The 27,300-nt window shown below is 47.1% G+C and overlaps 1 pseudogene; it reads right to left on the reverse strand.

Annotated features, from left to right (window-relative positions):
* Positions 1–18,689: 18,689 nt before the first annotated feature.
* Positions 18,690–21,127, reverse strand: LOC144891964 (uncharacterized; annotated as a pseudogene).
* Between the last annotated feature and the right edge of the window lie 6,173 nt (positions 21,128–27,300).

The following is a 27,300-nucleotide window of genomic DNA, read 5'->3' on the forward strand; positions in this document are numbered from 1 at the left end:
TGGGGTAAGAAGGGGAGGGTGGGTAGCCTGGTAGTCTACAAAGCTTTCCAAATATGTTTGTAGTTGTACTCGGGCATCTGAGGTGTGCATTGCCTCCTTGCTTGCGTGGCAGAGCGATGGCTTCTCAACCATGTTGTGACGTACTTCCTTGGCTCAAAAAGTCTTACAGGGGGACCATTGATGCTGATCATCATCAAATTACTTACATTGGACAACAACAGTGTAGATCTCTTGTCCGTGCATACATTGTTCATGAGACTGAAGCCCCTTTCACACTCCGCAGTGCTGCAAGGGATGGTCTGCATGCATCGTATGAGTGGTTTTAGGCTTTCAGGCTCACTGTCTGGGTGCTCAAGGAAATCTCTCATACCATTAACTGCTTGCTCTTCACAAAGATTGAACCGCCTGCACAGTCGTTTCACTTGTGCCTCACCATGCCGTATACCAGGTGTTGATGGCCAGTTGTCTGTATCCAGAACGCTGAGATCATGAAGCATTTCACCTTCAAATGAGAGGCGCTTCTCCATGTTGTTGATCAGACTTTGTAGGAACTGCTTTGCATTGATTGGTGTGAGCTTTGCATTTGACTCCAGGGGAACCGATCCAAAATGTCCCATAGCCTGTGCTGTCAGTGTCTCCTCTGATTTCTCCCCTGGAGTGTCTTTGAATGATGCCAGCACTCTGATGGTGCGCTTCAGAAGCTGGTCTGCTCTCAAGAGTGTGATTGAATGGGCCTGGAGTTGCTGAGACAGGTTTGCAAGTTCAGACAGTGCATCGTACATGAGTCCAAGGTCACACAGGAATTCCTTGCTTTGCATACGACGTGCCAGGCCTCTGTAAGTTTGTCTCTCTTTGCTGTTTCTTGTTTGGTCTCCCGCAGCATTTTCAAAGTGTCCGTTGAGTGCTTCATACGACCTCCACACAGCCTTTACAGAACGGAAGCTGCTGGCCACCCATCGCATACTTAAAACTCTGCCAATTTTCAGGACTTGTGAGCCCACTTCTTGTGCTGCTTCCAGAAGCTGCCGTGAATTTTTATTGGACTGACTGTAGAGATTGTGGATCTTCTCCATGAACGCCTCGAAGTGGTTGACTGCCTGAACCTCATCCACAGCATCAGATACAGCCAGTTCCAAATGGTGGTTCATGCAGTACCATGTGAAGAGGTTAGGGTACCTTGCATTCAGCCTGGTTGCCACACCAGAGTTCTTGCCTAACATGACACTGGCTCCATCAGAAACAAATGAGACCCAGTTCTTTTGAAGCCACTCTTCACTGAAGCCTGCAGTCTCCAAACAGTTCAGTAGAGCTTCTTCTATACCCTCTGCCCGTTGACTCTCCAGCTCAACCAGCTCCAGGAACACAAATTCAGGAGTAGCTCCATCTACTGAGGCTTTCACGTTGACAATCATGGCAGATTTGTGGCTGAGAGATGTAGCCTCATCAATGAGGACAGACAACTTGCTTGAAGATGACACAATACTGTGAACTATTTTTTTCTGCATCTCTTTCGCTATGTGGTCCACAATTTTTGTGGAACTGTACCTTGAGTGCAGACTAGTGCCCATGTTGACACCATTTTTTTCCTGAAGCTCAATGAGATTGTCATGGTCAGTGAAAGGTCGGTTCATCTTCGCAAGATAGTATGCTGTTCTGAATACAGCATCTGTCTCAGCCAACACAGCCTCTGACACAGCTCTCACCAAATTTCCAAGTGAATCTTGTTTACCCTTTTCAGTGAGCTCCTGGGCTATTTCGTGTGCCCTGGACGTCTCATGTCGTCGAATCTTGTTCCTCAAAGAGGCCAGAGACGTTGATCTGTTTGCGTTTGAGGACTGGATCGTAAAGGACACCCACTCCTCAGATATGGACACTCTTTTTTCTCTGAGGATGCCAGTTGATTTTGTAGCGCTGCAAATGGCACAACCTGGACGTAAACAAAACCATGACTAATTAGCATCATCATACAAGTTTTGTATCTATATTAGCAATAACATCTGCTGAACAGGGCCAAAATTTACTCAAAAGTATTTAATAAACTGTTTACAATCTTCACACCATGGCTAACAAATGCATGAAAAGCAGACAAAAGGAGGAAAATGTTCCACTCTTTCAAAAGCTAATTATCTGCCAACTATTGATAACTAACATGATCATATAGTAATCTATTGGTGTAAATGTCTTAAATTAATGCACCTTTAAGATGACCATGAATTAACTCTCATTTGCATTGTCATTGACTTTATGAATTTCAATTGTTTATATCAGCTTTGCATGTGTGCTGATATTTACCTAACTTTCCGTCCCTCCACTCTAACCAAGGATGCCTGTTTTTAAACTCCCGAGCCTGACTTTCAGTCCACACGGCTGGCCAGGAGTTCTCAATCTCAACTGTCTCATCATCTGAAACAAGGAGAAATAAAAACATTGTATTCGGTTGACTGCTGCACACAGACACACACAATTGTATATCTGAGCTGGCTCTCTTTTCTCGTTGTTTACAATGGGTACTACTGAGCATCGGGAGCGAGCCAAGCTTTCACAGTTCGCTCTAAGCAGCTAAGCTTGGCGCTGTTTAGCTAGCTAGCAACATACAGCTCGTCGGTGGACAAGCCATCTCTCCCCTTCTCCCACAATTATTGATCCACCACACTAACGTTAGTGAGGTTAGCTAGTTCTAGATAGAATTCAATATACCAACAATCCCATGCTGTTACAGTTATGTTAATGATAACTATGCTACTTTCACTTACCAGGTAGGGTGATAGCATCGGGCTCAGTTTCTGTAACGTTACCGCGTAACGTTAGGATAGCATCAGCCTCATCTGGCTCTTTTTCTATAGTTTCTGTAACGTCAGTGTCACCCGAAGCAGCAGTAGCTTCAGGAGCAGGCTTGCGAAAACACTCAAAGAGTGTCGTTTGAGTGTGCTTTCGTTTCATCTTTTCGTTTCGTTTTTCTCCTTTATTGATTCACATTATTTTCGTGCCGAGAATGACCGCTAAGCAACTGTGTGGTTGTTCCTTGGTAGGTGACGTCAGATCCGGGTCACAGGTCACGGAAGCCCCAATGCCATTAGTCAGTGCTTCTTAACAAAGACGGGGCGAATTTTATCAAATCAAATCAAATTTTATTCATATAGTGCATTTTATGAATGAAAGTTATTTATATAGCGCATTTTATGAATGAAAGTGTGAAAGTTCTGTCACGAAACTATGTTGTATCCTCGCGCATTTTTAAGTGGGTATACGGAAATCCTAGACCTTTCCGAGTGGGTATATGGCGTATACCTGCGTATCACGAAGACTACACCACTGTGCGTCTCAGGCTTTGGTACCAAGCATGAACTATTGTTGGTGGGAAAGCAAGCGCCTCCATTACAGGCCAATCTGCCATTTTTTCTCAAGGAGGCCGTCCACCTGGTGCTTCGTGTTTTGTGGCCGTGGGATTCCCATATCGACATTATCATGTGGATCGCCGTTGGTTTCCATAATCGGCTTAATTTCCATATCAACATCAACGTATGGAGTGCCGTTGGTTTCCATATCGGCTTAAATGTTGGTGGACGTGGGGCGTGGATTGCATTCACGTTTTGGGGGATCGTTACCATGCCGCAATCTGCCCAACCTCTCACCTCGTAACTCCTCGTCCGCAGCCACGTCGATACCTGCATGTTCTTGCCGTTCTGCACAACTTCGACCTTCACCCCACGTGGGGATTTGTGCACGGACTTTGGGGAGTGTTACATTCCACTCACGTTTGGCGTATCGTAAGTTTATTGTTTTGAGAGCATTGGGGAATGATGGCACCATCATATGTCTTGTTGATTCGATGCAAGTGATATTTTCATGGTACTTTCTTTGATAGTGTTATTATTGTGCATGTGAGAGTTCTAAACGCAATTACTTGTTTTGTTCTACACAATTGCATTGGTGTGGTTTTACCATGGTTTATTAAAACACTCAAAATAACAAATCTTTCTGCCGCGTTCCCTCTCGAGAATCTGAGGGGCACCGTAACTGCTCAAGACAGGAGATGTATTCCCAGGAATTGTCACTCTCCCACCAGCAGGAAGTTGGTGGGCTCCATATTTTATACAAAACTAGCAGGGATAACTGGCTTTGCCAGGTGCTGTTCTAATCCTGTTGCCATTTTGAAGAAATAAAAATTTGTTTGTTTTTTTCTATGTTTTTTTTTGTGGGGACCAAAAACACTTCCCAACCGCCATGAAGGAATGGGGTCAGGGATAATTTAATATTACCTTTATCAACTATACTGTTGCGGATCTCGGGTTACGGCGCTCCCCTTACCAAGGGGGGGTCAGTCCCCATGTCTATTAAGCTGGCCATCTGAGTCCTGGAGCGATGACGTCACTTCCGGTCAGCGCTGAATAGGGTGGTAGGCCAATTGCTCCTATTACCTAATTACCAGTGCCTTCCGGTAAGCGAGGAAATGAGCCCCGCCCGAGCCGCGGCTGTAATAGGCATGCCGAGCGAAGCAAGCCATGACTCAGGCCATTAACAAAGACTAAACCCGATCACAACGGTCGGCCAAATCATGCCACGTATATCAATGGAGAAATCACTAAAGCGACCGGATGAGAGGAAACCCAAAGAATGAGAAGGAAGAACACAGGTTTATTAATTATGTACAAAACCAAAACCAAGGAAGAAACGAAAGGGAATGTTCAGTGAAGAAGAAGAAGCAGATACACAGGGCAAACCTTATACACTCTTATATTATCACACGCACAGGACAGTACAAACGGACTTACACGAAAGGATGGAATGGCAGGGCTGATGGGAAGGAAGAGAAGGGTCCGGGCAGGTGGTAGGTAGGTGTTGATGGTAGGCGGTGAGGTCCGGCTCCGACCTCGCGCCCCGGTCCACGCTCAGGGTGTTCACTCGCACCGCGGCAACGAGCGGCCGGCAGCTTCGGGTGGCGTTTAACATGAGCGGACAATTATATCGCGGGGGGAAAGACTGGGTTGCGGCGTATGTAATAAATTGTCCCTTAGCCTTCGGCCAGCTGTGCGCCTCCAATGGTTCGTGACAACGGCAAGCAAGGACTCCTTTCTCATCTGTTTGAGTCATTCTCCCGGGCACCTCTCTGAAGTAGTCCCACACAGCCGCTTATATTGCCCACTCGTGTATAAAGCCACCTTCCGGTGAGTTGGCCTCGGCCCTCATTGGTCGCGAGCGCTCACCGGTCCGCCCCTTGATGGTGCGTTGAGGGGCCACTCCTTCGTTCCTGGCGCTCCTCCCCCTTTTTCTCCAACTCAGCCACGTGGCTTATGGCGGCTTGCGGGAACAACCAGAAGGCAGCGAACGCTACTGGCAAGCAAGGGAACACAATTTGGAGGGAGGGTACGCCGCAAAATGAATAGGATTGGAAAAAGGGGCCGAGGTTATTTGATTAATACAACGCAGATTCAACTATTGGAAACAGATCCTTACCTGACACACATACTAATGAAATAACTAAAGAAGAGCCTATGGTGTCCTACGTGTTGCAATATGACCTAACTAGGGTGCGACCTTTGATCTTTACACAAAAGTGGGAATATTTACAGGGGATTATTTATAAGGGATTATTACAAATATTTACAAAGTGGAGGGTTCTAAAAACCGCAACACAGCACCCTCATTTCCTCCAGGGCCGTCCCGGCCCGAAATAACTTGAACTTAGTGTGACACCCAGGTGTGGTAACCCTCTACTATTAACTTCACCCCGAGTGCGACATTTTTAAAACATCTAAGTATGTCCCGCCTGCTGCGTTGCATTATATCTGTCAGACTCACGCCCACAGAATAACCAAATCACGGAATTAATTCTCAAGCTAAACATTGACGGTGGGGAGCATTATTTACAAAGACACTACTTGGTATTTACACGCGAACCCAGGACCTGTCTTTTGGGAAAGAAAAGAATAACTTTTGAAAAGAGGAAAGGCATACACTGCACTGCACCGATACCACCAGCACCAATAAGCACCAAAGCACCAAAATGCACAAAAAACACCATCCGGTGCACAGTCATACATTTCAAATAATCAGCAGATGACTTGCGACGTCTTCTCTGCTGGGCCGATGTTCTTGGCTGCTGCGCCGATGTTCCTGATGACTTCTTGCTTGCTGCCTAGTTGGTAATAAAAGGGCACAAAACGCGTCCACTTTTTAAATTATGGCCAGCAGGGGCCAACTAGGGTGGTCCACCTGCATGGCTTAGGTGCCACCTTTACCGTGGTCTGCAAGCAAGGTTTCCACTGGCCACAATGGCCGTTCCCCAGCAGAGGTGCCAGGCCCCAAAACGTGGGGTCCATGAGTGGGGTACCGGTCCAGGCAGGCAGCAGCGAGGGTGCGGGCACACAACTATGACACCTGCACACTTTCCGATCAGTACCCAAAGACCACGGTCCAGGAGTGGGGAAGGAAGACAAAGCAGGGTTAGCGGGGTGCAAGGGCGCAAGAACACACGTTAACACAAGGTAATGCAGAGGTGAGGTGCGCAGGAGAGCGAGCCGAGAAAGCTCGTCCCTACCGTACTTCCCCCCCCCATCACCTAATCTACCCTTGCCCTTACCCCGTATTTACACAATTTACAAATCCGTCACCCTAAACGTCCTGTCTTCCCCATATCTCCCCTAATACCAAATTCGTCATCGATCCCTCTAAACCCAAATTTGCCATTACTCAATTCATCATCAATCCCTCCTAAGGATGGAATACCAAGCACAATGTCACCCCCCACGTCATGATGCGTCTTACATACCAGACATTTGCACAAACCGGTGGTGTAGAGTCCTGTCACCTTGGTGAGTGGATGCGGATGGTGCGAAGAGACTTACAATCCTAACTACCTTCTAAATGACTTTAACACACTTAACACTACCCGGGGTCTTTCCCTGCCAAACCATTGGCCATTTTACACGATGTGGTTCGAAAAACCAATTCCCATTGACCAAACTGTGGTGCTCACCAATTTGGGGTCTCACTCCCCCGATTCTACTCCCTGTGCCCTCGCACAATTTCAAGGCTGGGTCGTGTGGCGCTCCCAGCAGGTCCGCTCACCTGCACACCTCCGCCACTGTAGTTGTCTCCCGAGCTTACTGACTCCTTACCCTAACCTACCTGGGGAAGGCCCTCTGGCGCTCTCACCCCCTACCGCCCTCTCTGGCGTCGGGCTACCCGGGTCCGTCCTCCGGATCCTCGGGCCCCATTGAACAACTACTGGCTCCCAGAGCCTACCTGCAGCCTCACCTGGCCGACAGACTAACAGTGGTGGAGTGCCCATTTAACCACACACACAAACAGGCCACACGCCCAGCCAATTTACTCCACAAATGCACCCAACACAACACTCCTGTGCAACTACTCGCAGCACAGATGCCAATATCCAACCACAATTTACCTACTCCCTCTACCTACTTTTGAACTACCCTCCCCGGGTACTCATGAAGGGGTCCATTCTGCCCCCACTCACCCTTTCGCACCATACACTCCACTCCACGTATTCCACACTACTCACTCCACACCTTCCATTCCGTACTCCATTCATTCCATCCAACCATTCTCCATACACCTGTATGTCAATTGCACACCTGGTGCCCACACACCTGGTGGCACTTGCACCATCCTTTCCTCCAGCACCATTCACTCAATATCATGCCAATCATCATGCTCACCACAAACACATAGCTGACTACTCCCTACACATTGCTGCCATCATCTTAGCTGACTACTCCCTTCTGAAACTCGTGCTCCCCGTCTTCCCTTACACTATGCACTCCCTCATCGTTATTATGCAACTAATATCTCTACGTCCCCTCTACAGGTATGATGTCGGCATCTAAAGCCGAGGCAATCCACGAGGGCGCCTGCTCGCCGGTGTAGGGTCTTATCCGGTCGGCATGGACGATCCGAGGGAGGGCTCGTGGCCCCATTTTGATCTTAATGACCACGTCACAGACTTGTGACAGGACGACCCCTGGGCCTTGCCAGGGAGAGGTGAGTTTTGGGCACCTACCCTTCTGCCTCCGGGGATTGAAGAACCAAATCTTAAACCCCGGAGCGTACTGACTCCCCTGGCTCCGGTGGTCATACCTGCGCTTCATCTTGGCCCCCGCCAGATGGAGCTGGCGGCGGGCGAAGGCATGGACCCTCTCCATGCCTTCCTCTAGATGACATGCATAACCCTCCCTCGGCGGTGTATCAGTGGTGTCTGGCACGGGACCGCATAGCAAGTCGGCGGGAGCCCGCAACTCCCGCCCAAACATAAGCAACGCTAGACTGCATGCGGTGGCCCCGTGCTGGCTGGTTCGGTAGGCCATTAACAGATACGGGAGATGTTCGTCCCAGTCATCCTGACGGGTGGTGGTGAACAAGGCCAGTTGTTGGACCAATGTTCGATTGAACCGTTCCAACATCCCGTCAGATTGTGGCCGCAAGGGCGTTGTCCGTGTCTTCCGAATCGACAGGAGTCTGCACACATCTTTTAGGAATTGACTTTCAAAATATCGACCCTGATCAGTGTGCAGCTCCTGTGGAATCCCATGCTGACATACAAATCCTTCCACGAAGGCCTGTGCTACCACCCCGGCTTCTTGGTTGGGGAGGGCATAGGCCTCCGGCCACTTGGTGAAATAGTCCATTACAACAAGGATGTACTTATTACCTTGGCGGGTGTGGGGTAGCGGTCCTAGAATATCCATAGCCACCCGCTCAAGGGGGGCCCCCACCTGGTGTAATTGAAGGGGGGCCCTCATCTTCCGTGCTGGTCCCTTTTTGGCAGTACAGGCGTCGCATCTCCGACACCAGTCCTGTATGTCGCGCCCCATATTTATCCAATAGAACCTCCGGTGGACCCAAGATATTGTCTTTGTCCTGCCCAAATGGCCACCGGAGCGGCTACCATGCACCTGTTGTAATATGGTGTTCTTGAATTTATTTGGAACTATCACCAGCCAGGAAGATCTCTCAGAGGGAACCTCCACCCACTTGCGATACAAGATGTTGTCTTTCAATTCCAGGGTCTGCCAGTGAGCCCAATATGACTTTGTTGGCGCCCCGAGGGGGGTGACCTCTTCCCCCTTAGGTCTTTGCCCCAATTTGACCCATTCGTACACCGGTCCCAGAACGGGATCCTCCCGATGGGCCGTGCTCCATGCCAATGTTCCGAATTCTTCATCTGCGGTTAGTGGCAAAATTGGCCCTCTCACCCGGGTTGCACGGACGACGAGGATAGGGGCGGAATTGCCCAATTGCTCCCTCTCCTCGTGTCTCGCACAAAATTTGCAGTTTTCCCCCAGACAAGGACGCCGAGTGAGTGCATCGGCATTCCCATGGGCCTTCCCGGCCCTATGGGTCACATTAAAATCGTACTGCTGCAACTTTTCCAACCACCTTGCAATTTGGCCCTCCGGTTCCTTGAACCGAAGGAGCCATTGCAAGGAGGAATGGTCAGTTCGAACCAAAAATTTCCGCCCGTACAAGTACGGGTGGAAGTGGTTCATGGCAGCCAGCATAGCCAATAACTCTTTGCGAGTGACACAATAATTTCGCTCGGGCCTACTCATGGCCAGACTATAATACGCGATCACTCTCTCCACGCCCTCCTTTGTCTGAGACAAAAGTGCGCCCAATCCTTCCTGGCTTGCATCCGTGTCCAGGATAAATGTCCCGTCACTAGTGAGTGGGGTATGGTAGAATGGGTGCGGATGTCAAACACCCCTTCAATGCTAGGAAGGCCTCTTGGCACTCCCTTGTCCAATTAAATCTCGTCCCCTTCTCCGTAAGCCGGTGAAGGGGCCGGGCCAACTCTGCAAATTTCGCCACAAAGCACCGGTAGTAGGAGCAGAGTCCCAAAAATCCCCGCACCTCCTTGATGGTACATGGTGCGGGCCACTCCTCTACCACTGTAATTTTGCCTGGGTCTGTTTTTACCCCCTCGCGACCAATAACGTGACCTAAATAGGTCACCTCTCTTGCGAACAAAGTACATTTGCTCAGACTCAATTTCAGCCCTGCCTGTCTGAGGCACCCAAACACCTGGTCCAAATTAGCTATAGCCTGGGGGAATGTCTTCGCATGTACCAGGACGTCATCCAGGTAAACCAGGCATGATTGCCATGGCATGCCGCCTAGTACATGCTCCATTCGTCTCTCAAAGGTGGCGGGGGCGTTACACAAACCAAACGGCATCACAGTGAACTGATACAGCCCCTTACCTGTGGGAAAATGCCGTTTTCTCCTTCCCTGCCCTATCCATCTCCACCTGCCAATACCCACTCTTGAGGTCTAAAGTTGAAAACCAATTTGAGCCCGCAACAGCATCGAGGGTACCGTCAATTCTTGGCAGGGGATATGAGTCTTTGAGTGTCACGTTGTTTAGCTGGCGATAGTTCACGCAGAAACGCATGGTCCTATCTTTCTTTTTGACCAGCACAACAGGTGACATCCAAGGACTTCCCGAGGGCTCAATGACACCTGCATCGAGCATTTTTTCTACCTGCTTGTCAGCTTCCTCCCTCTTGCTCAAAGGGAGCCGTCGGGCGGGCTGACGAATAGGCCGGGCCTCACCGGTGTGGATCTTATGTTTCACCAGGCCCGTATGTCCAATATCCTCGGGGGACAAGGAGAAGATATCCAAATGGGATCCAATTAGTTTGTGTAAGGCCTCCCTCTGGGTACCTCCCAACTCTACACTACTACGATTTACCATCTTGCAAATGGGATCGGGCCAATTCCTACTATTTATTGAAGGCTCCCCCTGGGGCCGGCTCGGCTGGACATTCTCACCCCTCACTGCCGCGACTTCATTAACTGGGGTGCAGCCGGCTACCTTCGTGCCCCTTACTATAGTGCGTGGTTCTGCACGAATATTAATTACGCGGACGGCCACCACCGGCCTGTCCGTTTTAATGAGGGTGCGGCCCATGATTAAACCCGGGATGGACTGCGCTGCCACCGGTTCGACCAGGCCGCAGGACTCCTGCCATGTTGGGTGAGCTGACCATCGGGCCGTCACTATGGCCTCGGCCCTCGGAGGGATGGTCACGGCCTCGGAAGCCTCCAGCTCCGTGCTCTCGGCCGTGCTTAACCCCTCCAATGATAGCTCCTCTACTCCCACTTGCAGGGTCCCCTGGCACAAATTGATTTTACAACCGCTGGCAGTCAACAAATCCAACCCAATTAAGCATGGGTCGCACACCTCCACCACCCAAACTTCTATCTCCCTCTTTACCGACCCCAACTTGAGGGTTACAAAACCACGCCCTATGATCGGGGCCGTTACCCCGGTAACCAGCTGCAAACTACAATTTTCCAGACGCTGGATTTTATCCCAGCCGTCCGCACTCGAATTGAGGATCACAGGGCTGATGATCGTGGCGCTAGCTCCTGTGTCCACTACGGCGTCTACCCCCACACCGGCAATTTTGCACCGATTCGTCAGGCTACCTGTACCAATTTGGCCACAATGAATGACCTGTCGCGTCATTGAGGGCGCTTCACCATCCCCTACTACCGAACACGGCCCTGTATGTCCGGCACCTTCTAGTTTCCCGGGCCCTGGCGGGGGGGTGTCTGGGGTCGGCTTGTCCGACCCGCACGGGGCGGAGTTGTTGGTCTCGGCTGTCGGGGTGTGTCCCGGCGCGGAACTCGACACTCCCACGCACGGTGACCCATCCGGCTACAATTGTAGCACCTCACCTGGTAAGGTGCTTGCCTCCGGAATTCCAAATTTCCCCCCTGAATGTCCGAATTGGGGCATTTGATCGTGGCCCACCGTGGGCCACCTCAGGGGCCGCCTGCCATGGTCCAGGTCCCGCCAGGCACTGGTTCACCAGCGGGGGGCCAGTCAGCTGCCTGGCTCAAGGTCTGCGGGCGCCACATGGCGAGCTGTTGTCGGAGCCTCCGGATCCGGGAAGGCCTGGATAAAGTGATCCAGCGCCAGGCTTTCCTGGGAACCCGCTGCCATGTCCGCGTGTGCAATCCCCACTGCGCGGCGAATGTCATGGGCAAGTTCCCCGATGGTCTCCTGGGGCTTGCGTTTTCGCTGCGCGAGCTGAGCTTTAACAAGCTCGCTCTGCTGTTCGATGCCGAATCGGTTAATTCAGGCCACGCGGAGGGCTGGCAGGGTGAGAGCACCCGGCGGAAACGCCGTCAGCACCTCCGCCGCCACGCCACGCAGTGCCCTCACAAGGTGTACTCCACCTTCATCCGGATTCCAACCGTTACCCCTACACACATACTCGAACTGCGCCAGGTAGGCCCGCAGATCACTCTTGCCGTCATACGGCGCGAGTGGGACCTTGTGGGTGCCCGAAGGCCGGACCCCGTGCGTCGCTCCTTGCGGGGTTAGCGTGGGGCCGAACCGTTCGTGCCCCCACAGTACACTATTCCCGGGGGGCTCTCGTGCATCCCCCGTCCCCCTAAAGACTACCCCTGTCGGTGTCGATGCTTGGGTTGCCCCTCCGCAACCCGCTACCCACTCCATCCTCGCACACCCTTACTCATCAATACCCCTCACACTCGCCATAACCGGACCTCCTTGCACACATCCTCTTTCCATGCACTCCGGACCAGTCGCACACCTCACCATTGGCTTCTCACGAACGCCCGGGTCCATACCGACCCCCAAACTCACTGAACCTCCCCCCACACCATATGCATTACCGAACATATCACCACTCACCTCGGTGCCTCTTCCTCTTCGCTCCTCCTCCGCCACCTGCAAACTCTTTATCTGGTTAGCAAGTACATCATCACGATTTGAGCACAGACCTTGCACCAATTCCATTACCTCCTCCTTTATTTCTTTCTTAGTCTCCCTCCATCTCTTCTTAATTTCACTTACCCCCTCTTCCACTTCCTCTAACTTCTGCTTCACCTCTTCTATCTCCCGGTGCGCCCCCACAATTTCTTCCTCGAATGCTACCTTGGTCATCTCTATGTGCTTCCTCACTTCTCGTTCTTTCATCTCCATCGTCTCTACCACCTCCTCCAACCTCTTTGTCAGCCCCTCGTGCACCATCTGGCACTCTTTCTTCGTCGCTAATAGTTCCTTTTTAATCTCTTTCTGTGTTGCTTTCAGCCCCCCTATCACGGCTGTGTTCTTTTCCACTTGCTCCCCTAACTCCTTTTGTCCCACTGTCAGCTGCCCTACTCCTAGCGTCAACTCCTCGATACCCCCTTGTAACCTCGCCGTACTCTTTCTCACCTCTCTCTCCACGCGCTCCTCACACTGCTTCACCTCATCGCGTACCCCCGCGACCTCTTCGCTCACCCCACGCCTTATATCCTCCCCCATCTCTCCCATTTCCCTGGTAGTTGCCACCCTCATTTGTTCGAGCTCCCCCTTGTGGGCGTCCAATTTGGTTTCTAACCCAATCCTTACCTCCTCTAGCTGCTCCCCCATCTGTTTGATTTCCCGGGCAGATTGCTCCCCCATTTCCCTCAATATGCCTCCCATCTTGTCTTCTAACCCCATTAATCCATTCTTCATCCCTTCCATTTGGTTCTCCTGCGCGACCATTCTGTTTTCCTGCCCTGTTAACCCTTCGTTCATTTGGCTACTCACGTCCTCCAATTGGGCCCCTAATCCTCCAAATTTACCTTATAGCCCCCCAAATTTACTGTCTAATCCCCCCAATCTGACTTCTAGGTCCTCAATTTGGCTTCCCATGTCACTTCTCAATCCGCCAATTTGGTTTCCCACGTCATTTCTCAATCCGCCAATTTGGTTTCCCATTCGTTCCAATTGTTCTCCCACCTTGTCCATACTGTCGTTCTTTTTCTGCATTTCCGCCATGAATTTGGCCATGAAGGCTTGCATTTCGCCCACCTCCATTGGTGCAGCGGGCGCGGCCCTCGTCACCATGTGCGAGGCGCCGCCATTTTGTGTTGCCGTGACCACGTGCGAGGTGCCGCCATTTTGCGCGCCTGCAACCCCCACTACCACACCTTCTTCAACCCCCTCTTCCATTACCCCCAATTGTTCCCTGGGGGTCCTGGGTCGATTCTAGATCTTCCTCTTCTATCTCCCCCACCGGCATCCGATCGCCTTGAGTATCCATGGCACGACCTTAATTTGTGGTTTAAAAATTTTTTTGGCTGCTCCTAATTTTGACCAAATTTTTTAGATGTTATAAGAAATTTGGTTCGGGTCCAATCCCACTTCTGACACCAATTGTTGCGGATCACAGGTTACAGCACTCCCCTTACCGAGGGGGGATCAATCCCCTCGTCTATTAAGCTGGCCGTTCGAGTCCTGGAGCTATGACGTCACTTCCGGTCAGCGCTGAATAGGGTGGTAGGCCAATTGCTCCTATTACCTAATTACCAGCGCCTTCCGGTAAGCGAGGAAATGAGCCACACCCGAACTGCGGCTGTAATGGGCACGCCGAGCGAAGCGAGCCACGACTCAGGCCATTAACAAAGACTAAACCCGATTATAACGGTCGGCCAAATCGTGCCACGTCTATCAATGGAGAAATCACTAAAGCGACCGGATGAGAGGAAACCCAAAGAATAAGAAGGAAGAACACAGGTTTATTAATTATGTACAAAACCAAAACCAAGGAAGAAACGAAAGGGAATGTACAGTGAAGAAGAAGAAGCAGATGCACAGGTCAAACGTTATACACTCTTATATTATCACACGCCCAGGACAGTACAAACGGACCTACATGAAAGGTTGGAATGGCAGAGCTGATGGGAAGGAAGAGAAGGGTCCGGGCAGGTGGTCGGTAGGCGTCGATGGTAGGCGGTGAGGTCCGGCTCCGACCTCGCGCTCCGCTCCATGCTCCGGGTGTTCACTCGCACCGCGGCAACGAGCGGCCGGCAGCTTCGCGTGGCGTTTAACGTGAGCGGACAATTATATCGCGGGGGGAAAGACTGGATTGCGGCGTACGTAATAAATTGTCCCTTAGCCTTCGGCCAGGTGTGCGCCCCCAATGGTCCATGACAACGGCAAGCAAGGACTCCTTTCTCATCTGTTCGAGTCGTTCTCCCGGGCACCTCTCTCAAGTAGTCCCATGCATCCGCTTATATTGCCCACTCGCGTATAAAGCCGCGTGCCTTTTGGACACGCCTACCGGTGAGTTGGCCTCGGCCCTCATTGGTCGCGAGCGCTCACCGGTCCGCCCCTTGATGGTGCGTTGAGGGGCCACGCCTTCGTTCCTGGCGCTCCTCCCCCTTTTTCTCTAACTCAGCCGCGTGGCTTATGGCGGCTTGCGGGAACAACCAGAAGGCAGCAAACGCTACTGGCAAGCAAGGGAACACAATTTGGAGGGAGGCTACGCCGCAAAATGAATAAGATTGGAAAAAGGGGCCGAGGTTATTTGATGAATACAACGCAGATTCAACTATTGGAAACAGATCCTTACCTGAAACACCTACTGATGAAATAACTAAAGAAGAGCCGATGGTGTCCTACGTGTTGCAATATGACCTAACTAGGGTGCGACCTTTGATCTTCACACAAAAGTGGGAATATTTACAGGGGATTATTTATAAGGGATTATTACAAATATTTACAAAGTGGAGGGTTCTAAAAACCGCAACAATATTATAAATGGTGCTCTGTCTGTCTGTCTGTCGTGCGATATCTTGAGAGCAGATTAACGGATTTCAACAAATCCAACTATGGTGGATTCAGGGAAATCCCGGGAAGGTTTGTGATGCAAAAAACAAAATGGGTACATGGGCACAAGTGGCGATACTACAAATGCCAACTTCCGATGCGAGTTATCCTTCCTTACATGGCGGGCAGGGTTCTCCCAGGAAACCTTTTTTGTTCTTGCTCCATAGATTAGCCATCACAGCTATGCCAAGGAAATGGAAACCCCCATTTTTTTTAGCAATGGCTCAAAGGCAGAGATGAGGAGACCTCATACAGTAGTTTGATTCTTGGCATGGCATGTGCCAAATTAATATTCACTCCAGACAGTCTGATCAAAAGAAGAGAGGGTGGAGAGGGAGCAAGAAATTATTTATATTTTGATCTTCCTAGTCATGTGTTGTTGTATATTATTCGTAATTCAGCATCTAAAAAGGCTGTCATTAATATCCTATCAACAATCTCCTCGATACACCGTCTAATTTTATTTTTCGGCATTAACAAAATATTTTTTTTGCAATTACATAAAGATTGGTATTCCTGTAAGCGAAGCGATGGGTCTTATATTCTAGTATCTACAAGAGCTGAGGCATTAAAGAGCGATTTAAAATAAAAAAAAACTTTTCAAAAAAAAAGTGTTTGCCGAAAACACTCACCGGCACTCACTGATGAACCTCTGAAAGTTGGACAAAGATCCGCGAAGCCATGTCTGAGAAAAATGGCAACACACACACCGATATACCGAGAAACATCTCTCATATACTATGATCGTACTGCCCTTTCCTAATACGACCGGAATCCCCTCTTGTGAAAGCCCTGGTTGCAGTATGTTCCTGAAAAGAAATAATTAGGAATGGAAGAAAGCCATCTCTCATCTACATTATTGTCCCAGGTCAAAGACATTTCAAAGAGAAAATCTTTACTGTGGGACAATAAACAAGGACATTGAAGAATGCATCACTGCCTTGAAGAGGATACTCCACTCACATGGACTTAACCTTTCCAAGTTGGAATAAATGTTGCCAAGAAATGTGAAAGTTCCAACAATGAGGATGGATGTGCACCTTATCAAAGTCATAGAAAAAGGGAACTGAGGCAGAAAACTGTTGTAAAACCTTTATAGACACCATTATAAAAACCATGAACAAAAATCTGGATGTGTTCAAACCATTTTCAACCATCTTCCACCCAGTGTTATAACCTCAAAAATGTTAATCCCATTTTGGTGTTGCAAAAATCAAGCACATCAGAGATCATTGCTCTGAGTTGTCAGGTTTCATAAACTGTCACAAAGCAGGAATTTCCACAGTTCAAACCGATTAAAGAAAAGAGTTTAAACAAAACTGCACTGTCCATGTGAAAGTTGTGCACACCACAGTCGTGGCCAAAAATATTGGCACCCTTGCACCTTTTTCAAATAACTCACAATTTTCTCGAAAAATACGTTGAAATTGCTGAAAGTATTTGGTCTCCACAATTCTTTATTTCACTGTTAATATTACAGAATCTTTGGTTTTGATTCAGAACTTAATATATCCTTTTAAATCAGAAAATAAAAATAAATGGCATTGACAAAATTATTGACACCCAAGACTAAATATTTGGCAGCACGGCCTTTGGACAAAATAACTGAAGTCAAGTGCTTCCAAAAGCCATGAATGAGCTTCCTACACCACTCTACTGGCAGTTTGGCCCACACTCTTGTTGTGCAAACTGCTCCAGTTCTTCCAGATTTGAAGGGTACCTTCTCCCAACTGCTGTTTTCAGATCTCCCCACAGGTGTTCAATGGGATTTAGATCTGGACTCATTGCTGGCCACTTCAGAACAGTCCAGCGTTTTGTCTTGAACCATTCCTGGGTGCTTTTTGAAGTGTGTTTGGGGTCATTGGCCTGCTGCAAGACCCATGACCTTCGATGGAGACCCAGCTTTCTGTCACTGGGTTCAACATTGTGCTCCAAAATACCTTAGTAATCTCCTGATTTCATGATGCCATGCACACATTCAGAGCACCCAGTGCCAGAGGCAGCACAGCAACCCCAAAACATCACTGAACCTCCTCCACGCTTAAATGTAGGGAAGGTGTTCTTTTCTTTGACGGCTTCATTTTGTTTTCTCTAAACATAGAGATGATGTGCTTCATCAAAAAGCTCTAATTTGGTCTCATCTGCATTATTTATAGGGTTAGCTTCATCTCAATGATGCTGATCTCAATGATCTCAATGATCTCAATGATCTCAATGATTATAGGGTTAGCTTCATCTTCACCTTCAAAGGCTTCATCTCACATGACATTCTCCCAGAGGGATTTTGGCTTGTTCATGTGTGTTTTGGGCCTCTCTCTCAGCAGTGGGGTCCTCCTGGGTCTCCTACCATAGAAAACCCTTTCATTGAGTTGGCAACAGATGGTGCGAGTTGAAACTGCCGTACCTTGTGTCTGAAGGTCTTCGATCAAGTTTTCTCTTGCAGCCACGTCCAGTGAGGTTGGGTATCAGTGCCAAGGGCCTTACATTTCCTGATAACATTGCGTGCGGTGGACACAGGAACATCAAGGTATCTGGAGATGGACTTGTAGCCTTGAGATTGTCCATGCTTGGCTACAATCTTGTGTCTGATCTCCTCAGACAATTCTCTGGTTTTCTTTATTTTCTCCATGCTCAGTGTGTTGCACAGTGACACAAAACAGCATAATGACTCCTTTTCTATATTCAAACTGGTTGAATGAGGGATTTTTATATTGCAGGCACCTGCAACTCAACATAAGCGAGTTCAATTCCAAAGTAAAGGAGAATCACCGGCTTGAAATTTAATTATTTCTAACAACTTTGAAAAGGTGCCAATAATATTGTCTGGGCCATTTTAGGATTTCTGTGTGGAATAAGCTCAGATTTAGTAATTTTTTCAGCTTTTTTTTGTTTTGTTCCACCGCAAACCAGAAGAAATACATATGTGGATACCAAAAGATTTTTTTAATTTCAACAACTTTCTGGAAGAAATGGTGCATTATTTGAAAAACGAGTGAGGGTGCCAATATTTTTGGCCACGACTGAACCTCTACTTGACCACAAAAAAGACTTTCCACAGTTGACGACACTGAATCAAAATCCTGATCCTGATAAAGATGATAACAAGGACCAAACCTCCACCATAAACTTTAAACAAGTTAATGAAGATTGTCATTAAAGAATCCCAGATAGAAAAACGTAGACTTCAATGCTGGTTGTAAAATGAGGGGATGTGGAAAAAAAAAAGGAGAATACAAAACAACATTTAAAATTGGTGAATGCATGTTGAAATGACTGGTGCCTTTATGATGATTTTACCAATTCGGATTGAATCAAATTGATCTTTGAACAAAATACCTTGAGACACACAGAGCACTTTTAGGCTTCTCTCCCATGGGAACTTCTAAGATGTCGGTGCAAATGTGATGAATGAAAAAAATCCTTGTTGCAATGAGAACACTTGTAAGGCTTCTCTCCCGTGTGAATTTTTTGATGTAGGTGCAAATGTCATGAATAAACAAAATCCTTGTTGCAAACCAAACATTTGTACGGCTTCTCTCCCGTATGTATTCTTTGATGCATCTTCAAAGTATGCGAAAGAGGAAAGGCCTTAAGACACACAGAACACTTGTGCGACTTCTCTCCCGTGTGAATTTTTTGATGTCGGTGCAAATGTGATGAATAAACAAAATCCTTGTTGCAAACCAAACATTTGTACGGCTTCTCTCCCGTATGTATTCTTTGATGCATCTTCAAAGTATGCGAAATAGGAAAGGCCTTAAAACACACAGAACACTTGTGCGGCTTCTCTCCTGTGTGTAGTTTTTCGTGATGTGTCAATGTTCCTCTCTCAACAAATGCCTTAAAACACACAGAGCACTTGTGTGGCTTCTCTCCCGTGTGAATTTTTTGATGTCGGTGCAAATATGATGAACAATCAAATTCTTTGTTGCAAAGAGAACACTTGTAAGGCTTCTCTCCCGTGTGTATCCTTTGATGCTTTTTCAATATTCTTTTATCACCAAATGCCTCAAAACACACAGAACACTTGTGTGGCTTCTCTCCTGTGTGTATCCTTTGATGCCTTATTAATGTTTGTCTCTGAGGAAATGCCTTAAAACACACAGTACACTTGTGTGGCTTCTCTCCTGTGTGCATTTTTTGATGTTGATGCAAATATGATGAACAAGCAAATTCCTTGTTGCAAAGAGAACACTTGTGTGGCTTCTCTCCTGTGTGTATCCTTTGATGCCTTATTAATGTTTGTCTCTGAGGAAATGCCTTAAAACACACAGAACACTTGTGTGGCTTCTCTCCTGTGTGCATTTTTTGATGTTGATGCAAATATGATGAACAAGCAAAATCCTTGTTGCAAAGAGAACACTTGTGTGGCTTCTCTCCTGTGTGTAGTTTTTCGTGAGATGTCAATGTTCCTCTCTGAACAAATGCCTTAAAACACACAGAGCACTTGTGTGGCTTCTCTCCCGTGTGTATCCTTTGATGCATTTTTAATTTGCCTTGATCACCAAATGCCTTAAAACACACAGAACACTTGTAAGGCTTCTCTCCTGTGTGTATCCTTTGATGCTTTTTTAATATGCCTTGATCACCAAATGCCTTAAAACACACAGAACACTTGTAAGGCTTCTCTCCTGTGTGTATCCTTTGATGCTTTTTTAATGTGCCTTGATCACCAAATGCCTTAAGACACACAGAACACTTGGAAGGCTTCTCTCCTGTGTGTATCCTTTGATGCCTTTTTAATATTGCTTTATTACCAAATGCGTTAAAACACACAGAACACTTATATGGCTTCTCCCCCATGTGAGTTTTTTTATGTCGGCGCATATTTGATAAATCAACAAAATCCTTGTTACAAACAGAACACTTATATGGCTTCTCTCCCATGTGAGTTTTTTTATGTCGGCGCATATTTGATAAATCAACAAAATCCTTGTTACAAACAGAACACTTGAAAGGCTTCTCTCCTGTGTGTATCCTTTGATGCATTTTAAATTTGCTTTTATCAACAAATGCCTTGAAACACACAGAGCACTTGTGTACATTCTCTCCCGTGTGCATTTTTTGATGTTGATGCAAATGGGATGAAGAAGCAAAATCCTCGTTGCAAATGGAACACTTGTCGGGTTTCTTTTCTGTGTGTATTTTTTGATGCCTTATTAATATTCCTCTCTGAACAAATGCCTTAAGACACACAGAACACTGGCAAGGCTTCTCTCCCATATGTCTTCTTTGATGACTTATTAAAGTTGCTCGATAAACAAATGCTTCAAGACACAAAGAACACTTGTAAGGCTTCTCTCCGGTATGTATCCGTTGATGTTGACGCAAATGTGATGAATAAAAAAAATCCTTACCACAAACAGAACATTTGCGTGGTCTCTTCCTTCCTTGGATATTCTTGAGAGTCTCTGCGCAGCTTTTACAACTGTGGTTGGAAGACGCGCTGCTAAACGTTTCAGTTTCTTGACAAACATTCTGTGTCATGTGATGATTTAAAACTTCTGAGCAGAACAACTGAGAACAGTTGTAACAAGAAACCAGTTTCATTTGTTTCACTGAAAAGAAAAATCACAAAAAGTATTCAAAATTTACCAAAACTTCAAAATGTTGGAAGATTGATAATATTTCAGTCAGATTAGATGAAGCATTTGCCATCTTTCTGTCCTTCATTCAATGGACAAGCTCAATATCAAGGATTCAAAAATGGCAGAATTTTCCAAAATGTATCAGACAGTGACCGAGTAAACACAAGCGACCTTACCAGAGGTTATTCGATTATTCTGGCAGCAGAAAATAACAAGGTGTAATGTGTGGTCCTCATTAGTCCCCGACCTGTGAACACCGGAGGGGACTATAGGTTTGCACGCCGTCCCTCCGTCTGTCTGTCAGTCTGCCAGTCTGTCAGTCCGTCATGCAAAGAACAGTTTTCCGGACTTCTTTTTCTGAGCTCTTAATGCTAATGGTTTCAAACTTGTTACATGGTTTCCTCATGATAAGTTACAGATCAAGTTCGAACTTCACGACGTTTCGATCATTTTTGACAAAGTTATGGCACTTTATATATTCTAGAGTTCTCCTCAAGCCGCACCGCGCGTGCCCTCAGCCTCGTCTCGCAAACGTCAAAAGCGCGACACAGCGCGCGCTTTCGGGAGGGGCAAAGCCAAGCCGAGCAACATATTGATACACATATTGAGATTGAGCATGATATACATATATATTGAACATCAACATATTGAGCATGATATACACATCGATCATTGATCGTGAACCGGAAAATATAATAAATTACTGATATTTAGCGACTCTAAAGGTTCTTTATCAACAACTTATTTTCTGTGCCTTTGCTGACCTGTCTGCAAGGTGTATAAATCGAAGTCCCGAGTGCGAATCACAGGTGAGCCCGTCCTGAGGTAGTTAGCGATTGGGAACGATTCAGAACCTGTGGGTAAATAACCCTTGGTAATTTCCCCAACAGTTTTCCGGACGACAGACTGCCGGTAGGGGACATGTATTGCAGCGCAATACTCAGAATGCTTGTTTATATTGTCATGCTTGTGGGGGTAGGCAAATGATTACCTTAGAGCCAGGTATAACTGTATAGATTACCATGCTCTGAATGTCGTGTCACCATCTTGATATACATACAGTGCATTCAGAAAGTATTCAGACCCCTTCACTTTTTTCACATTTTGTTTTGATGCAGCTTTTTGCTGAAATCGTTTAAATTCATTTTTTCCCTCATCAATCTACACTCAACATCCCATTATGACAAAGAGAAAACAGGATTTTAGAAAGTTTTGCAAATTTATTAAAAAGAAAAAAGTGAAATATCACATTGACATTGAAATTTAGCTCAGGTGCCTCCCATTTCTCTTGATCATCTTTGAGATGTTTCCACACCTTGATTGGAGTCCACCTGTGGTAAATTCAATTGATTGGACATGATTTGGAAAGGCACACACCTGTCTATTTAAGGTCTCACAGCTGACAATGCATATCAGAACAAAAACCAAGCCATGAGGTCGAAGGAACTGCCTGCAGAGCTCAGAGACTTGATTGTGTCGAGGCACAGATTTGGGGAAGCCTACAAAAACATCTCTGCTGCATTGAAGGTTCCCAAGAGCACAGTGGCCTCTGTAATTCTTAAATGTAAGAAGTTTGGAACAATCAGGACTCTTCCTCGAGCTGGCCGCCCGGCCAAACTGAGCATTCGGCGGAGAAGGGCCTTGGTAATAGAGGTGACCAAGAACCCGATGGTCACTCTGGCTGAGCTCCAGAGATCCTGTGTGGAGATGGGAGAAACTTCAAGAAGGACAACCATCATTGCAAAACTCCACCGATCTGGGCTTTATGGCATTCAAAGTACACCGCCCCCATGCCAAATAATGAAATATCCTGCAGCGCGGCATTGCCGGGGCGCCTCTGGCGCCCGGCAATACCGCAGTGCAACTCATAGAGGCTGCATTGGGAGGGAGAGGTGTACACTAATTGATTGATTAATTGTATAATTAAAATCAATTGAAGATTATCACAAAATATTTTCTTAATCAATTGGCTTATAGCATAACTAAACCACTAGTGCTTCATCCGAAGATGTATCTTTTAGAAATTTAATTAAATAACTCATTAATAAAAAATTAAATGATTAATTGATTAATCAATAAATAATTAATCGATTAATCAATAAATAATTGATCGATTAAATGATTAATCAATAAATCAAAAATATCCTTGATAGCCACATCACTTGGTCACTGTCATGTCCAAATATTAGCTTCCCAGCTCAAAAGGTGCCTGAGATATTGGCCAAATGAGAAAGAAAATAAATAAATGATTAATAATGAAAATAAATAAATAATAATCATGAAAAAATTAAATTAATCAATTCGGTCACAGAACACATAAATCACCACCATTTCATCAGAATCTGTAACTGATTTTTTTTTTTAAAGGAAATTAATCGAATAATTTTTTTTTTTTTTTTTTTTTTTTTTTTGTATACAAGATCGAGGCTCGTGAAAGAGCGAACATTAATCACACAGAAAGACAAACCGACACATAAAACATATAACATAGGGAGCGGTAGACAAGATGGGGAGAGAGGGGGAAGGACACAAACACAACATTTGAGAGCAGTGACCGAGAGACATGGAGACATCGAGAGATCTGAGAGAGGGCGAGGGCTTGGGGGGGGGGGGGGGCGTGGGAAGGGGGCGGTGGGAGAGGTATAAAACATATGGACACTGCCAGGACTTCCAGGAAAGAAGTTGGAATTTCAAACAAGGTGGATCTGGGGTGAATTAGCGGGGGTAGAAAAGATCAAGGTTTTGGATGGGGGAAGATAAGAGATGGTGGTGAACAGCTGTTTTAAAGACCTGGAGGGAGGAGTGGGATTGAAGGGAGTGAGGGAGTTTGTTCCAGAGGCGGGAGAAAAGAGGAATGAAAGAGTGAAGGTGAGCAGAGAGCCGAGATTTCGGCAGTTTAACCATCAGAGGGTTGCTGGCAGATCTTGTGCGACCTGTAGGAATATTTGGGGGACAGAGCACAGAGAGAGCTGGGGGTGCAAGGCCGGAGAGGAGTCGGTAGAAGACAGAAAGACCACCTACCTGCCTGCGGTGAGTGAGTGAAAGGCCCTCAGAGATAGCTTCATCGCGGGAGATTCCAATAATTCTGAAAGCTTTGGTTTCAACAGCGTGAAGCCGAGCTAGGTGTGAGGCAGGAGCACCGGCCCATAGGGGAGAACAGTATTCCATTGAGCTGCGGATGAAAGCCTTGTATGTGGTGAGGAGCTCAGGTGTGCCGAGGAAGGACTTCACACGACGGAGGATGCCCAGTCGGCGACTGGCTTTGGAGGCCAGCTTGGAAATGTGGTTTTCCCAAGAAAGATCATGGCAGATAGTGAGACCCAAAATCTTGAGCGACAGAACTTCTTGGAGAGGATTGTTGAGAAAGTAGATGGGAGGGTTGTCCAGTCGATCTTTTCGGAGAGACATAGTAAGAGTGTGAGATTTGTCAGGATTGAAAGACATGTTCCACTTGTTTGACCAGTCTGTGATTTTGTCCAGGTCTTCAGAGAGTGAGGAGGCAGCAGACTGCCGATCTGAGGGAAGAGGAATGGAGCGGCAGAGAGTGGAGTCATCAGCAAAGAGATAGAGAGGATTTTCGAGAGAGTCAGAGAGATCATTGATGAAGACCAGAAAAAGCACGGGGCCCAGAACACTGCCTTGGGGAACTCCAGCCTGAACAGGAAGAGGAGATGAGAGAAACCCATTCAGGGCCACACGTTGACGACGACTAGAGAGGAAGTCCGCCAGCCATGCGTGGAGATTTCCATGGATACCAAAGGAGGAGAGTTTGGTGAGCAGAGCGGGGTGCCAGACCGTGTCGAAGGCACGTGATATGTCGAGGGAGACAGCTCTAATTTCCTGTTTGGCATTGAGGACCTCCATCCATTGTTGAGACAGCAGAAGCAGCATGTCCAGAGTAGAGTGACCTGGTCTGAAACCAAATTGATGATCAGAGATCAAGCCATTGGAGAAGAGGAAAGATTTCATATCCGAAGCAATGATGGATTCCATGACTTTGCTGATAATTGGGAGAAGGCTGATTGGTCTGTAGTTGCTAGGATCTGTTTTTGCACCTTTTTTGTGCAAAGCGGTGATGTTGGCTGATTTCCAAGCAGATGGCAGGTGACCTTGAGCAAAAGAGAGGGTGAAGAGAACAGAGAGAGGGTGAGACAGAGCAGCAGAGCAGGATTTTAGGACCCGTGGGCTGATGCCGTCGGGTCCAGTTGCAGAATCAGAGTCGAGGGTTGACAGAAACTTTTCCACCTTGTCAGGAGGAAAGGACACGGAGTCCAGGAGCAGCAGGGTACGACTGGGTATGGTGGGTACAGAGAGGGATGGGTTTGGGACACAAGATTTAGAGGCAAACACAGAGTTGAGGCATTCAGCTTTTTCACGTGCGGAGTCAGCTGTGTAGCCGTTTGAGGTAAGGGAGGGGATGGAGGGGGAACAAACACCAGAAACGGATTTGACCAGACGCCACCAGGATTTGGAAGAGGGAGACAGATAAGAGAGTTCGGTCTTGAGAACGGAGAGATATTGTTTCCTGGCTCTCCTGAGGGTGGACACACACTTGTTTCGGGCTTTGTGAAAGGAAATGAGATTTCCTTCCGTTGGATTTGCTTTCCAGGAGACGAAGGCAAGTTGTTTCTGGGCAACAGCCTCACCACAAGATTCCGTGTACCATGGACGGGAGGAAGGGTATGACAACTGAAGACGAGATGGGATAAATCTGTGCATGAGAGAGAGCAATTTACTTTGGAAGAATTCCCAGGATGAGTTGATGTCAGAGGTGGTAGAGATGGGAGACCAGTCCAGATGATTGATGGCTGCTTGAAGACCGTGCCAGTTGGCCTGAGTGAAATGCCAGACTCGTCGACGCTGAGCAGGCTCCCTGAGGATGGTCAGAGAGATGTCCACTTTAACAAGGACATGATCAGATGATCCAATCGGAGCAGAAGAAGAGCAGCAGACATTTTCAGGGAAGTTAGTCATAACCAAGCCCAGAAGAGAAGATGTTCCGTTGACTGAGATCCGGGTCGGGAAATTGACAGATTGTGTCAGTCCCAGTGAGTCGCAGAAGTCCTTTGCTGAGGAGCCATGGCTGGTGAGAGAGGTACCCACACCCAGCCAACTGGCATGATGACAGTTGAAATCACCACATATGAGGAAGAGAGAGTTGGGATGAGTAGATAGAAGTTGGTCCATATCATCAGACAGCGAGATGTAGATTGAGTCATCACTGTTTGGTGGACGGTACAACACACATATGAACAAGAGGTGGGAGCGAAGGGGAAGCCGTAGCCAGAGGTATTCCTGGGGGTGAGGTGGAGAGAGTGCAGTGCACAAAATCGATTAAATAATTAATCGATGAATTGATTAATTGATTAATCAATAAATAAAAAATATCCTTGATAGCCACATCACTTGGTCACTCATGTCCAAATATTAGCTTCCGAGCTCAAAAGGTGGATTCTCGGTGGTGTGTCTTTAATAGGATTATCGGTGTTTGTTTTTCATACCTGTGTACAGAATCGTCGGTTAGTTCGTGTCGCGTATTCTGAGGCCTAGTGTAGTATGCTACCGTGTCCGACCTTGGCTTGAGGCTTTGTTTTTGTCTCAGTGGTTCTTCGATCGCACTGCAATTACTTTCGGTCTCTGTTTTTCCCGGTCTTTTCACCCCATACTTCCTTGTTTTGAAATCTCCTCAAAAAAACAAAAAAAAAAAAAAAAAATTTTCCCTTCTCTGTTCTTATCCATTTGTTCGTTCTTATTTGTTCGTTCGTTCTTCGACCACGTTGTTCGTGATCATGTGATCACGTTGTTAAAAAATGTTTAATTTGTCCCCTGAAGAACTGTATTCTGTCTGTCGTGTTCTGTCGTATTCCATAACACCTTTTTCTTCTTTTTCTATAAAAGGATGCTTTCGACTTGCTCACCAAATCTATTCATTCCAAAAAAAAATTCCATCTCTTACAGTGCCTCTTTCATACATTCCCTAAACTCCCCAGCACTCCACCCATCCTTCAGCGTCCTCAAACGTATTTTTGACACGAATGTCTCAAGAAACTCATTTTGCAATAAATGTTCGTT

Source organism: Myxine glutinosa, chromosome 5 (genome assembly GCF_964187855.1).
Source record: "Myxine glutinosa chromosome 5, kmMyxGlut1.1, whole genome shotgun sequence".
Classification (NCBI taxonomy): Eukaryota; Metazoa; Chordata; class Myxini; order Myxiniformes; family Myxinidae; genus Myxine; species Myxine glutinosa.